The following is a 14,067-nucleotide window of genomic DNA, read 5'->3' as shown; positions in this document are numbered from 1 at the left end:
TTGTTTACTTCCCTAAACGGCTTTCCTCGCCTACCGGTTTCAACGTTAGGATGACATAGTATAGAAGTTTACTCCCTGTTTCCAGTGTGCTAATAAACTAGAAATCACGATTCAAATAATTCTAATACATAATAACTAACATAAATTTATTCAATCATATATATGATATTCAGGAATATATGAAATTAGTTCTGCATATTTTTGAACAATATACCTTTGCCTCTTGCTTAGCCATGCTATCTGAAATATCTGATTGGATTTCAGATTTTTCCATTAGTATTTTAAATATTTATCTTAGTTGAGAGAGTGTTTTTATGAAAGAGGATTTTTATTATCTTAGGCGTTGCCTGCCTTTTCATTTACATATGTCTTCCTTTATATAGAAAGGAAGTTCTTACTTTACAATTCTTCTTAATACTACATGTACACCTACTACTTAATAATGTGCCTAATATATAATATAATATTGTATATCTACATTATGACACATCTACCTACTTTATGACACAATGACACACTTTATGACTTTTTACATATATAATACACCTACTTTATGCCACACTTTCATGACTTTTTACATACTAATACTATTTACTTTTGCCATATTTCTTCTTTTTCTTCATCTTTATCTTCTCATCATCTTCTTATCTTATCTTTTAGGCTTCCGTCTTTATCTCTTATTCTAGCTGGACGTTTGGAATTATATTATCTTCTCCGTTGCATTTCGAACATATGTGATCAGGGTATTTGTGACCAATTAGCTTGCAATATCTGGTTAATAACTCTGTCGAAATAAATCCTACTTTTAGTGCTCGTGTTGTAGGTCGTTCTTCTGGCTTAAGTAATGATAAAATCCATCTTTGGACTTCATCCATATCTGCTTTCCTTAGCTACCTTGAATTGGAATAAATCATTAACTGATCTCTTGCATAGCAGCTCCATACATCGTTTCCGTTTAAATAATTATTTGCTAGCTCTTGTATAATGGTTGATATACCAATTATTCTCTTATTGGCATAAAAACTGGGTATCTCGCTTTTTGTATCTCTGGTTGCTGTTCGATATCTTCCGGTATTATCATATCTTTTGTTAGTCCTATCTTTACCACCTTTATCGGAGGTTTTATTTCCTCGTATAATAACTCTGCTCTTGCCGTGTAAAATTTTACATAGAATAAATTTTCCTTAGTAACTCTCTTATATGTAATAAATGCTTTATGTAGTTTCGGTATTCCACTTAGTTCCTCTCCGTCATAAGTATATACTGTATTTAATAGTCCATAGTTATAACAAGTCCTTACTAAGTTGGCATTAGTTTTCGGTTGTGCAATCAGTTTATTATAACCTTGTAATTTTTGGGTTAAATAATCTTGGTTGGGTTCTTGGGTTGTAGTAGATCTGGGTTTTAAGGTTTAAAAATGTTTGGATTTTGTATATATTTTCTATATAGGTTTGCGTAATATGGTTATATGTTCTTTTGTCATGGTGTAGGCTATCCACATATGTAGAAGTTTGTGATTCTATAGTTAGTATGTTTTTTGGTGTTAGCCTCGGGGTAAATAGTTTTTCGAATAACTCGTTTAAGTTTGAATTCTTATCTTTTTCACTAACTCGTTGGCTTGTACCTGCAATTGTATTTAACCAAATGTTATGGGTTTTTAGGTGTTTCCCAACGTCACCTTTTAGCTCTGGATTTTTCTGTCTTCCGATCGACATACCTCCGCATTTTTATAGTCATGCTGCTGACTTATACTAGCTTTAGACTTCAGATTATCTTCATTAATCTTTAGATTTTGTATCTCCTTGTCCATACTATCCACTTTTGTACAAAGTGTAGTAATGACTTTGAGTATCTTTTCAATTGTATCTTCTTCCTTAGTCTCAGTCTGAGTAGCTTTGTCGTGATAGGTAATCTGCAATAACATTCTTATCATTTTTTATTACTTTAATTGTAAATGTAAAATTTAATATATTTAATATCAATCTCCTTATTTCTTTTGTTGTTACCGAATCTTGTATTTTTCTTGTTAGCCACCATTTTACCTGTGTATTATCTGTTCTTATAATAAATTTGTTATATACAATATATGGTTCAAATGATAATAAACATTTATATACCGGATATAATTCTTTCCTATTTATTTCCCATCTTATTTCTGCATTAGTAAATGTTCCTAAATAATATCTACAATGATATTCTATTTTTTCTTCTCCATACCTGTATTTTAATACTCCTCCATAACTTTTTTCACTGGCATCTAATTCTACTATATAAGTAAATTTTTTATTTTCATCCGGAAAATATACTTTAGGTAGGTTCTTACATAATAATTTTACTTTTTGTATTCGTGTTTGGTCTTTTTTATCAAACTGGTATTCTATGTCTTTCTTTAATTTTTGTTGTAATGGTGTTAAATTCTCTGCTAATTTTGGTATGTATTCTCTTACTTGATTTACTAGCCCTAAGAATGATTGTAATTTTTTTTTTGTATCTAGTTGTTCATTTGAGTTAATTATTTTTTGTACTATATGAGTTTGCTTTTTTATTCCATTTTTATCTATCTGTATTCCTAGGAATTCTATTTGATTTTTCATTATGTCTGCTTTCTTTTTACTTAGACTTATGCCTGAATATTCTATAATGTGTATGAATTTTTCTAATAATCTTATGTGTTCATCTTGAGTTTAAGAATATAGTAATATATCATCAATATATACTACACAATTTTCTAATTGTTTAAAGTAGTTATCCATAAAGTGTTGATATCTACCTGGTGCATTTTTATATCCAAATGGTAATACATTCCATTCATAGAATCCTTGTGGTACAGTGAATGTTGTTAGTTTTTTAGATTCTTCTTCTAGTTTTAAGTGATAAAATCCTGATTTACAGTCATATTTACTAAAATAATTATATTCTTGTATTTGTCTTATCTTTAGTATTTTATTTGGTATCGAATAATTATATGTTTTAATTTTTACATTTAAATTTCTATAATCAATATCCATTCTGCTTTTTCCTCTTTTTTGTTCACTATGTTTATTTACGATAAATACCGGGCTTGCGTGCTTACTATTGCTTTCTTGTATATATCCTTTTTCTAGTAATTCGTTTATATGTATCTTAAATTTGGTTAAATCATTAAAATTATACTTTAATGGTTTTTGGGTTATTATACAATTAACTCAATTTTTACTTTTATTTTATGTTTCTCCCATCCTTGTAAATGATCCTCACTATATAATAATTCTAACTTATCTTGGATTATTTTTACTTTATCGATAGAGAATATAATTAATTCTATTTTAGGGTCTTCTTCTTTTATATTTTCTAATTTTTATGTAATTTTTTCACTTCCTTTTATCCATTCTGTTGTTTTTCGTTTTTTGTTATTTACTCTTTTTTCTCCTATTTTTTGTTTACACGGTGTTGTGAACCACCAGTGTGTTTTTGTTATTATATGTGGGTATAATTTTTCTAAAAATGGCATTCCTAATAGCATATCTTTTGTGGCTAATTCAAAGTTATATATTTCTTCTATAATTAATATCTTATCCCATATTTGTATTTTTATATTTTTTGCCTTATATGTGATCATGCTTCCTTCATTATTAAATTATGTTACTACTATTGGTGTTTTTAATTTTTCCCACTTATCTTCTGGTAAACAATTGTATTTACATAAATTAACTTTTGCTCCCGTATTTATCATTGGTGTATAATATCTGTTGGAATATCCCTCTATTATTAACTTTGCAAGTATATATATTTTCATATGTTTATCATACTAAAGTCCTTTTTATTATTACTCTTTTATTTTCATAATTTATTATTAACTGTTTGTCTTCTAGATTATATGGTTTTACTTGTTCTAGCGATTTTATTCCTAAAGTGATATTTTCTTCTCCTTGATATATTTTAAATTTTATTACTATTGTTACTCCTCCAATAATTATTTCCTTTTCTGTAGTTTCCTCGGTATACATTCATGCTTTTGGTAGTTCGGGGTATAATTGTTAAGTAGTTATTATTTCATCTTCCGTCGCTAATTCTCTTGTAATATAGTTTTCTTCTAGTCCTGTATTTATTAATATTAAATATTTTCGTTGTTCCATTATTCCCGTTATGTAGTAATGATGTGGTTTTATTTCTTCTTCCATTGATTTTTGTGGAGTTTTATCTATTCTTTTTGAGGTACTCATTTTTATGAACTTTGTGGTATTTCACAGCTTATTCTTTTTTTTGTGCTTAATCTTTCTTTTACTATTTCTAAATCTTCTTCTATATCAATCCTATTATATCTATAATCATTATTATCTATGACTGTAACTATCCTTTCAAAAGGATCTTCTATTTTTATTTTATTTATTTTATTTTTTGCTGTTATTTTATTTTTTGTTGTTAAAACATATAGGTTTTTACATCTAGCTGTAAATATTTTACTTCCCGGGGCTAATTCTATCCCTGACATTCTCCAATATAATACTAGTGATTTATCTATGTTTCTGTCATTTATTGCTACTGAGTAGTTAGCACTTATTATAAATTTAAATTTTTGGTATATGAGGTTATCTTTTACTGCACTTATTATACTTTTTTCTATAGTTTGTATAATTCTATCATCCGCTAAATATATTTCTATGGGTGTATCTATTTCTTCTCTAAAACATGCTTTTATTAGTATTTCTGTTCCTCCTAAATGTACATATTTAATTGTATTTTTATCCTTAATATCTTGTATTTCTTTATTTATTATTCGTTTGTTTATTATTGGTATTTTAGCATTTTCTTTGGTGTATTTGCAATCTATGATATGTTCTCTTTGACTTACTATATAATATTCTTCTTTTTGTCGTTTAAACCAATTACTTATTGTTGGTATTTCGAATATTTTTTCTACGCTTAGGTCTAATTCTTTTTCTTTTATTTGTTCAAATATATTATTATCAAATATTATTTTTTAATCTGCTGATTCTTCATCTTGATATTTTTCTTTAGTTATTATTTGTATATCTGTTTCAGTCATTGATATCGTATTCATTATCTGATTCTATTACTGGATTATTTTCCATTTCATTTTCCAATAATTCATATATACTATCATTGCTTTCTAATTCATAATCTATGTACTCTATCTATGTATATTTTTCATCGTCTATTATTGTTTCTGATATTTGTTTTTTCTTTGGATTTTTAGGTAATTTACAATCTCTAGCTATATGTCCTAATTTTCCACAATTATAACAAGTACATTCCGTTAGTTTTCTTTTTGGTCTATATGGTCTTTTGGTTTTGTAGGTTTTTACATAGTATCTTCTGCTTGGTTTTTTATATTTATATTTCGATCAATATTTTTTGTTATATCTCTTTTTATAGTATTTGTCCGTACAACCAAATTGGGGTGCCGTTTTATTTTTGCAACATGCTAAGCTTTTTACTAGTTTTTTTTCCATTTTTATTTCTTCTTTATGTTTTTCACATAGTTCTATAAACCATCGTTGTAAGAATTTTATTCTAGCTCCTAAGGTATCTGTTAATCCTGCTTCATTCCAACTTTTTATTACTTTTGAATTAAAAGGTCCGGTAATTTTGTAAAATATAATTTTCTTATTTCTTTACTTTCGTCTATGCTATATGTTCCTTTATAATAGTATTCTCTAAATGCACATGTATAGCACATGTTACATATTGCTAATTTTGTCATTAGATTCCGCTTTATGATTTTTTCTTTATTTTGTTCTTCTACTTATGTTGTCATACTACTAAATTCGTTCCTTATAGCTATTTCGTATTTATATAATATTTCCATAGTTGTAGTAGCTATTCCACCATCAAATTTTTTATTACTTCTTAGAGTTTGTAAACTTTCATTTGATAAATTTTGTAGCCATAATTTTACTGTTCCTATAAGTGTTCTTTCTATATATCCTGGTGTTTCTGTTATTACTATTTTGTTATCTATTAATTGTTTTGATACATATCCCATCCATAATTGGATTGTTTTATTTATATCTGCTACACAGTCTAAATCTAAAAAATTATGTTGTTCAGTTATTGGTTTAGGCGTCCATTTTTTATTTAATCTTTTATCCCATATAGTTTTTTCTCTATCATATTGTCCATAGTTTTCATTATAATATTTTGGATTCAATTTTTTTTGGGTTTTTTACTCCTGATGTACTAGGTTTTTCATCCATGTCTACGTCTCTTGTATTTACTTCTAAATTCTTTGTATTATCTATGTTTGCTAAAAGTTCCGTATATGTATCGCTTGTTTCCGAATGTTGTTCATCTAGATCATCATTATTTATTTCATAAATTCTTATTTCAGGTAGATTATCTTGGTTATTTTCTTCTTTTTCTTCTAATTGCAATTTTTCTTTAAATTTAATTATCTCATTTGCTAATTTTGTTTTTTGTTCTTTTTTTTTCTTTTATTTCATACATTTCTTTTAACATTGTCAGCTCTTTTTCTAGTTCTATTATTTTAGTATTTTTTACTTCTTCTAATTGTTGTACTTCCTTTTTTGCTTATTGTTTTATTTTTTCAATTTTCGTTTTTCTATCTATTTCTTCATTTTCTTTTGTTATTCTTATCATAGCAGTTAAACTATCTTCTAGTTTTACCGTTTCTTTTTCTAACATTAAACTTATATTGTCACCTATTTTGTTGTATCTTCTTCCTTGATTAGAAAATATTATCTTTATTTTTAATCCTTCATAGTTTTCATATATTTTTTCGTCTATGACATATTCTTCCTTATTCATTTATAGATTGTGTTGAAGTTTATATTCTAAATTTTCTATTTGTATTTGTAGATATAAAATTGTTTTCCTTTGTGCTACTATAGATTTTTTACAAGTTCCTGCGAATATATTACTGTTAAGTCTACTTTGCCTATGTGCTAATTCTTGTCTTTTTGCTATAATTATTTTAGTAAATTTTTGTCTATATTCGTTATTCTCGTTATTCATTGTATTTTTAAATATTGAATATATTTGTATTCTATTTTAGATATATTATCTATTAATTGATCTAATTTTTCGTTATCAGTTTTTGTGATATTAAGTTGTTTATAATCCGGATACAATTTGTTTAATTTTCTTTTTATTTTTTTAACTTTCTACTAGTATGTTTCTTCTTATATTTCTTTTCATCCATAGCTTTGATACCATTTTTCGAAATACTTATTAGTCAATTTAATGCTTGATATTATTTATTGCAAAATAATATTGGTGTTTTTTAATTACAAATTGTGGCATATAAATATTTTGTAGTCAAAATAATATTACCACACTTAAAAGTGTAGCCATAAGACTGTAAATTGTGGTATGCACATGGGCAAGGACTACACTTCAAAGTGTTGTCATACATTGGATAGAAAAGGCAACACTTTAAAATAATTGGCAATAAGGAAGCAAAGGCCACGCTTGAAAGTGTAGTTGTATGATATAGAAATGTTGCTATATGAGGTACTGGAAAGCGTGACCTTTCTGCCTTTTAGGCTACGATTTTAAGCGTAGCTGAAAAGGAAACACTTGAAAAGTGTCGCCTAAACTCTAAGGTTACACTTCTTTCAGGCACCCCTACAAAAGCGTGGCTTAAAGTCAAAAAGTGTGGCCTTTTTATCAAAGGCCACACTTTTTCATAGTTTAGGCCACACTTTTCTAGGGTGGTTGTAGACATAAAATGTTGTAGTGCCAATTTTACTAGCGGGAGAGTTTCCACCTCATCAGAGCATATGTAGAAGACCCGGCCTAAAACTAGCAGAAGAGTCTCTACCTCATTTGCCATATCCGCTCGATGCTAAGCATTATTCTCCAACTTATACATAGTTAAGGTGAATTACAATTTCATATTTGAAGGAGTACATTACCCTTCATTCAACCCCACTCATAACATAGCTCATTGATTCAACATGGTGAGATCTACCTTTCACCTTAGAATCATCATATAATCATCCAAGACAATTCATACATAATCATGTGTAGTTGTAAAGGAAACTAGTCTTTCAACAATACCATAATTCACACATTAGTCATTGGATCTTCACCATTCAAGTGGAACATAACTTCATACATAAATAAATGAAAAGTAAACACCTCCACCTTTCAAGTGGATCAATCCATTAAACATAGAGTACCTTCATACATTGCCTTCAAGGCTATACTTCAAGATTCAACACTTACAATTTACCCTTCAAGGGTCATACATCATGTCTTGTAATCACACTTAGAATTACTACTTTAAGCATGAATCAAACAAGACTAATTGACTAAATTAACATAGATACTATTCTAAGTATTCACATTGCATGAAAAAACCCATCTCAATTTCATAAAGTTGGGGTCATGGGGAAGCACATGGGTTCATGGGGAATTTCACAATAAAAACCCTCAATAAACATCAACTTCATCATAATATATGATAATTAACATAAAGAAGTCATTTTCAAGAAGAACCCATGGCTAGAATCAAAACCCTAGTTTTCGAACAAATTCCCAATTTCAAAAATTAGTGTTGAAGGGCTTCATGGAGAAAGAAATTCCATGAATGAAGATTCCCATACCTTGAATGAAGCTTTGCCACGAAATTGGAGTAAAAACCTTGGAGCTTGAACCCTAATTTTGAAGCTTTTAGTGTTCTTCAATGGAGGAACTTCTAGAGAGAGAAATATTGGAGAAGAGATGAACTTTTTATTTTGAAGTGGCTGTTTGTGATAATGATTAATTTTGGGAATATTTTAATATAAAATCCCTTATATAGTTATTTAGAAATAATATAAAATATACCCACGTTCTAATTTAACTTAAAAAATAATATTTACGAAAACGCCCTTGCACATATGGACTTAACCAAAAAAACTAAGGAAATGTTTAAGGAAGCATTTAAGGTCCTTGAAGTGGTAGACTAGCCTTGGACCCTCCCTTGGACTTTGCCTTTGAAATTTTAAAACTCAGGCATATCCATGGGAGTATTCAAAAGGCATATTTATACCATATATATATTTATATAAAAATAATATAGAGAATACCCATTTAATTTGAACTAAAAAAGGAAATTACGAAATTACCCCTTTTTATGCCTCTCTTGGATTGCCTAAATAAAACTAAGGCAATTAACAAGGGAGCTTTTAAGACCCTTGAATTGATGTACCTTCCTTAAACCCTCCCTTGGACTTGCCTTTAGCTTTTTAAAGCTATGACATAACTCTAGAACGGAGTACACGGTAGTGGGCCCCCACTTGCACACATGCACTGCCCATGTGTTAAGGCAGCCCACAAGCATGGTGGTCCCCCCACTTGGTCCTTAAACCCTCACGTGGGTTATCTGAAAAAAATTAAGGCATTGATTCAAGGAAGCTTCTAAGGGTGGTGAAGACTTTTACCTTCCTTGAACCCTCTCTTGAAAATATACCTAGTCAAAATTGGCTAAGGCATTGGTTCAAGGAAGCTTCTAAGGAAGGTGAATCATTTTGCCTTCCTTGAACCCTCCCTTAAACTTATAATTAGCCAAATTTTTGGACCCTTTTATTTCTCCAATTTATACATAAACTTATAAGGTTCATACGTTAGGCTCTAGTTTAACCTATTAATTTTCCGGGTGTTACATTATCTTTCCCTTGGGAACATCCGTCCTCGAATGACGATTTAGACACCTTACTGTATTTAAAGGCTCATGACTCGCAGCCCGACAAGCATAAAATATCAAAATAATACCTCATCTAAAGGAGGAAACTTCAACTCCATTTCAACATAGTCAATGCAAACAAAAGGAAGTAGGAACTACATCTATCAACATTATATGCATGAAATTCTCATAATTAGTTATGTTCAAGGAGGAACTATAATCTCCTAGTCATAACATGCTCAACATACTCTCATGGAGCTTATATGCAAATTCTCATTTTAAAATAGCATTTATTCAAGGAGGAATCTCTCAACTCCAAACTAAAGCATGCTCATGTATTCTTCTCATGAAGTACAATAGGTAAGTCATAGTCAATGTTCCATAACATGAGGAAAGCAGTTTACTTAAACTCATCTTCTTCTAAAAATACAAGTTTTCACAAATATGCACAAAACTCATCAATTTGCATAAACATGGGAGGAACTATCTTCTCAAACTTAAAACAAGTTTAACACCTCAATATGAAGCTAACATGCCATAACATAAAGAACTCACCTAAGAAGGTTTGTCAATTTTCATCATGAAGTCAAGTATGCAACACTATAATACAACGCATAAACTAGGAGAAAATCTCAACTCCATCTCAAACATACTCATCATAACACCTTGAAGCCAATTATGCAATTATTTCTAAAAAGCACATTTAGGCCTTTTCAACCTTTCACCTCATGAATCATATAGGCAACACATACTAAATGCATATCAACATGAGGAACAAAAGTCATAAAAGCTCATTTTTTACCCTTAAACATGAATTCTCAAAAGCATGCATATCGTAAGGAGACCATGTAAACACATAATCACACATGAATTCCAAAACATAAAATAAGCCCAACTAGGAACTCTTGGTCTCAAACTAGAATAGAAATAGAAGAAAGAGATGAGGATATCGTGATCTCAACAATCATGCTTTCTAAGCACATCATCTCCTCCTTGGGAGGAAAGCCTTTACTAAAGTCCTCAAGTAACACTTTTTTCAAGCAATCCCAAAGACATTACCAAACTCACCTTTGCTATCTTTGCAAAAGTCAATGGTTTCAACAACTTGCAATATCACCCTCTCATGACAAAATTAGATACAAAATCATAAAAAAGAGATATTTGTACTAAATCGTCATCTTACTCAATAGGTGATAACTAATGCACATTTCAAGAGACCCATATTCTTTCTAACCACCAATATCAGAGCACCCCATAAAGAGATACTTCATTATTTATCAATTTCCTTAATTGCTCCTTCAACTCTTTTGACCCCTTTGGACCCATTCTATAATGATGAAATGGAGAAAAGTTGCCTATCCAGGCTAAGGTCAATACCAACTAAGAATCTATTTCTCTCTTGGGAGGAATACCGAAAAACCATTGGACAAAATTTCCAAAAATTCATTCACTACCGGCACCGACTCTAGAGGAGGGGTTTTGAATTCAACATCTTTCACCTTAGTCATAGGCTCATAAGGAAATTGGGACCTAACCATCTGGGTCCTATCATTAATAAACATACCATGCATGCAACCCATCCATACCAAGAGTCTCCTCAAAAACCTAATATGTCAAGTTCTACCAAGTCGATAAGAGTAACTCTATGTGACAAGGTAATAGGCCATCTTCCATAAACTCATTTGCTAGCTTTAAGTCATTACCCGGGGTAAAAGCCGAAAAAGGTTCTAATAACTCATCCGGGGAAACATTAAACCTCATAGCCTCAAAAGGCATCATACAAGATAAGGTAGTACTGGAATACCACATAACACTTACACTTACATGAAATTACCAACATACCGGTACATTCATCCGGAGAGTCTTCTTAGTCACCTCTAGTAGCATCCTTTACTAAGACCCTTACTAGAACATCACTCATAATCTCATATGAGTCTACCAAACCGGGTATAAACTCTTCAAACTTACTATACCTCATAAGGTTAAAATTCAAGTCAACCTAAATCATGACATAGAGAACACTCACAAACCTTGTTATTTAAGGACTTCATCTCCCCCTTAGGAGCGAGCCTATATAACCTCTTCTAAGCATCACTTATTTTTATTCTAAGGTCGGAGCAAGTCATCACTTAAACCTTCACACTCATCACCCAAGATGATTCCAAACCAAGGTGAATTCCACTTCTACCCTTCTTATAGGAGCCTACTCACTTCACACATCTATGTATTTACAAAATACCCTATTCATCAAATCTTTCAACATACTTCAAATCTCATCATGAATTTTTACCAACATCACCCATAACCATAGAGCAACCTATCTTTACCTAAGGATTGCATCTAAATCCACCATATCAAGTCCTACCTAGTCATATTGTCACAATTGACATCACCACGAACCTTTTCTCCCTCAATCTATGTAGCATTTACCCTTTTGAGTAGTCACATCTTGAAGACCATCGAACAAGGGATAAGAGAGAGATCTTATAGAGTTAGGTTCTATGGCACGATTCAAGAGTATTGAAGAAGTGAAATCCTAAGCATCTTATAGCCTCTCATTCATAAGTGTGGCGCGTTTCACACTTATGAACAAGATTCCACTAGGCGTGGTTCATGAGACATCAACCTATCAATTATCCCAAAACCTTATATTCTGATACCATGTTTGTCACGACCCATGGTTACCCCCTAGAAGTAACATGACGTACATGACCCCAAAGGGGTCTCATACAAGCCCTTAATGTATCATCATTACATAAGACATAGAATAATGCTGAAAAATTAAAACTTTTACAATAGAAGTTCAACTTCCTTCATATATGAAAAATAGAAATCTAGACTTGTCTCATTACACCATCTAAACACAGGAATATGAAAGTTGGGACTTAGCCCTTACATCAATAGAAAGTCTTATCAAAGAAAGTACAACACAATCTTCAACAAAGAAAGTAAGCTAGAACTAGAATCAATAGCATCTCGTCCTCGGACTTGAGGACTCAACAAAACTTGGAGGTAGCAACCCAAGTTTCATGAAGAATGGACTAAATGCACCTCAACGGCCCGAACCTACACTCATAGGAGATGTAGAAGAGAAGGGGTTAGTACAAAAGCACTAACTATGGAAACATGCATAAAAATCCTTAAATATGCTAAAAATGATATTTTTTGTGTAAATCATGCAATTATAAAGTTAGAAGACCATTTATGCACACAAAGACATAATACAAGTCATAACATCATTATCACATAATTCTTCATAACATAATAGAACCATCACCTTAGCAACCCTAAAAGCATACTTGTGCAATAAATAGTTGGCATCCCATAATACCAACTATACTAAGTATCCATTTAGAATCACCTTAGTGACACATATCAACTTTAGACCTCATCATAATCCATAATCATACATACGAAATAATCATACTCATTACATATACATAAGGAGAATAATACCAAAACAACAATCCAATCAACATATATCATACCTTCATGTCTTACCATAGCATAATGAACCAACCCACAATCCCTTTCAAAGCTTACTTGTGCAATATAAAAGTGAAGTCCCGTACCCCCACTCCTACTAAGTAAACTTATCAAGAAATCACAAGTATAGTTCAAGTCATATTCATTATCTTATTAGATAGGGAGAAGAGGATTAACCGACATAGACCATGTGAGCTACATGGAATCCGATGTCATATAACCCCACACCAAAAAAAAGGCATCCTACTTGCCTAAGGTAGAACTAGACATATATAGCTATAATGTGGATCCACTAGGTACTCCATATGCGGGCATATAGTTATGGGATTGGGAGATTGCTTTTAGAAACCCGACCTATTTTACCAGCGGGAGAGTTTCCACCTCATGAGAACATATGTAGAAGACCCGGCCTAAACCTAGCTGGAGAGTCTCTACCTCATTTGCCATATCCGCTCGGTGCTAAGCATTATTCTCCAACTTATACATAGTTAAGGTGAATTACAATTTCATATGTGAAGGAGTACATTACCCTTCATTCAACCCCACTCATAACATAGCTCATTGATTCAACATGACGAGAACTACCTTTCACCTTAGAATCATCATATAATCAGCCAAGATAATTCATACATAATCATGTATAGTAGTAAAGAAAACTAGTCTTTCAACAATACCATACTTCACACATTGGTCATTGAATCTTCACCATTCAAGTGGAACATAACTTCAAACATAAATACATTAAAAGTAAGCACCTCCACCTTTCAAGTGGATCAATCCATTCATATATAAGAATCTTAAACATAGAGTACATTCATACATTGCCTTCAAGGCTATACTTCAAGATTCAACACTTACAATTTACCCTTCAATGGTCATAGATCATGTCTTGCAATCAGACTTAGAATTACTACTTTAAGCATGAATCAAACAAGACTAATTGACTAAAT

General features: G+C 31.0%; 1 pseudogene; it reads right to left on the bottom strand.

Moving 5' to 3' along the window:
- Positions 1-13,564, bottom strand: part of LOC125877461 (nuclear pore complex protein NUP88-like) — a 53,201-nt pseudogene extending 39,637 nt beyond the window's left edge.
- Between the last annotated feature and the right edge of the window lie 503 nt (positions 13,565-14,067).

The sequence above is a fragment of the Solanum stenotomum genome, chromosome 9 (assembly GCF_019186545.1).
Source record: "Solanum stenotomum isolate F172 chromosome 9, ASM1918654v1, whole genome shotgun sequence".
Classification (NCBI taxonomy): Eukaryota; Viridiplantae; Streptophyta; class Magnoliopsida; order Solanales; family Solanaceae; genus Solanum; species Solanum stenotomum.
Note: the sequence above shows the minus strand (reverse complement) of the source record. Positions and strands in the feature narration are given on the sequence as shown.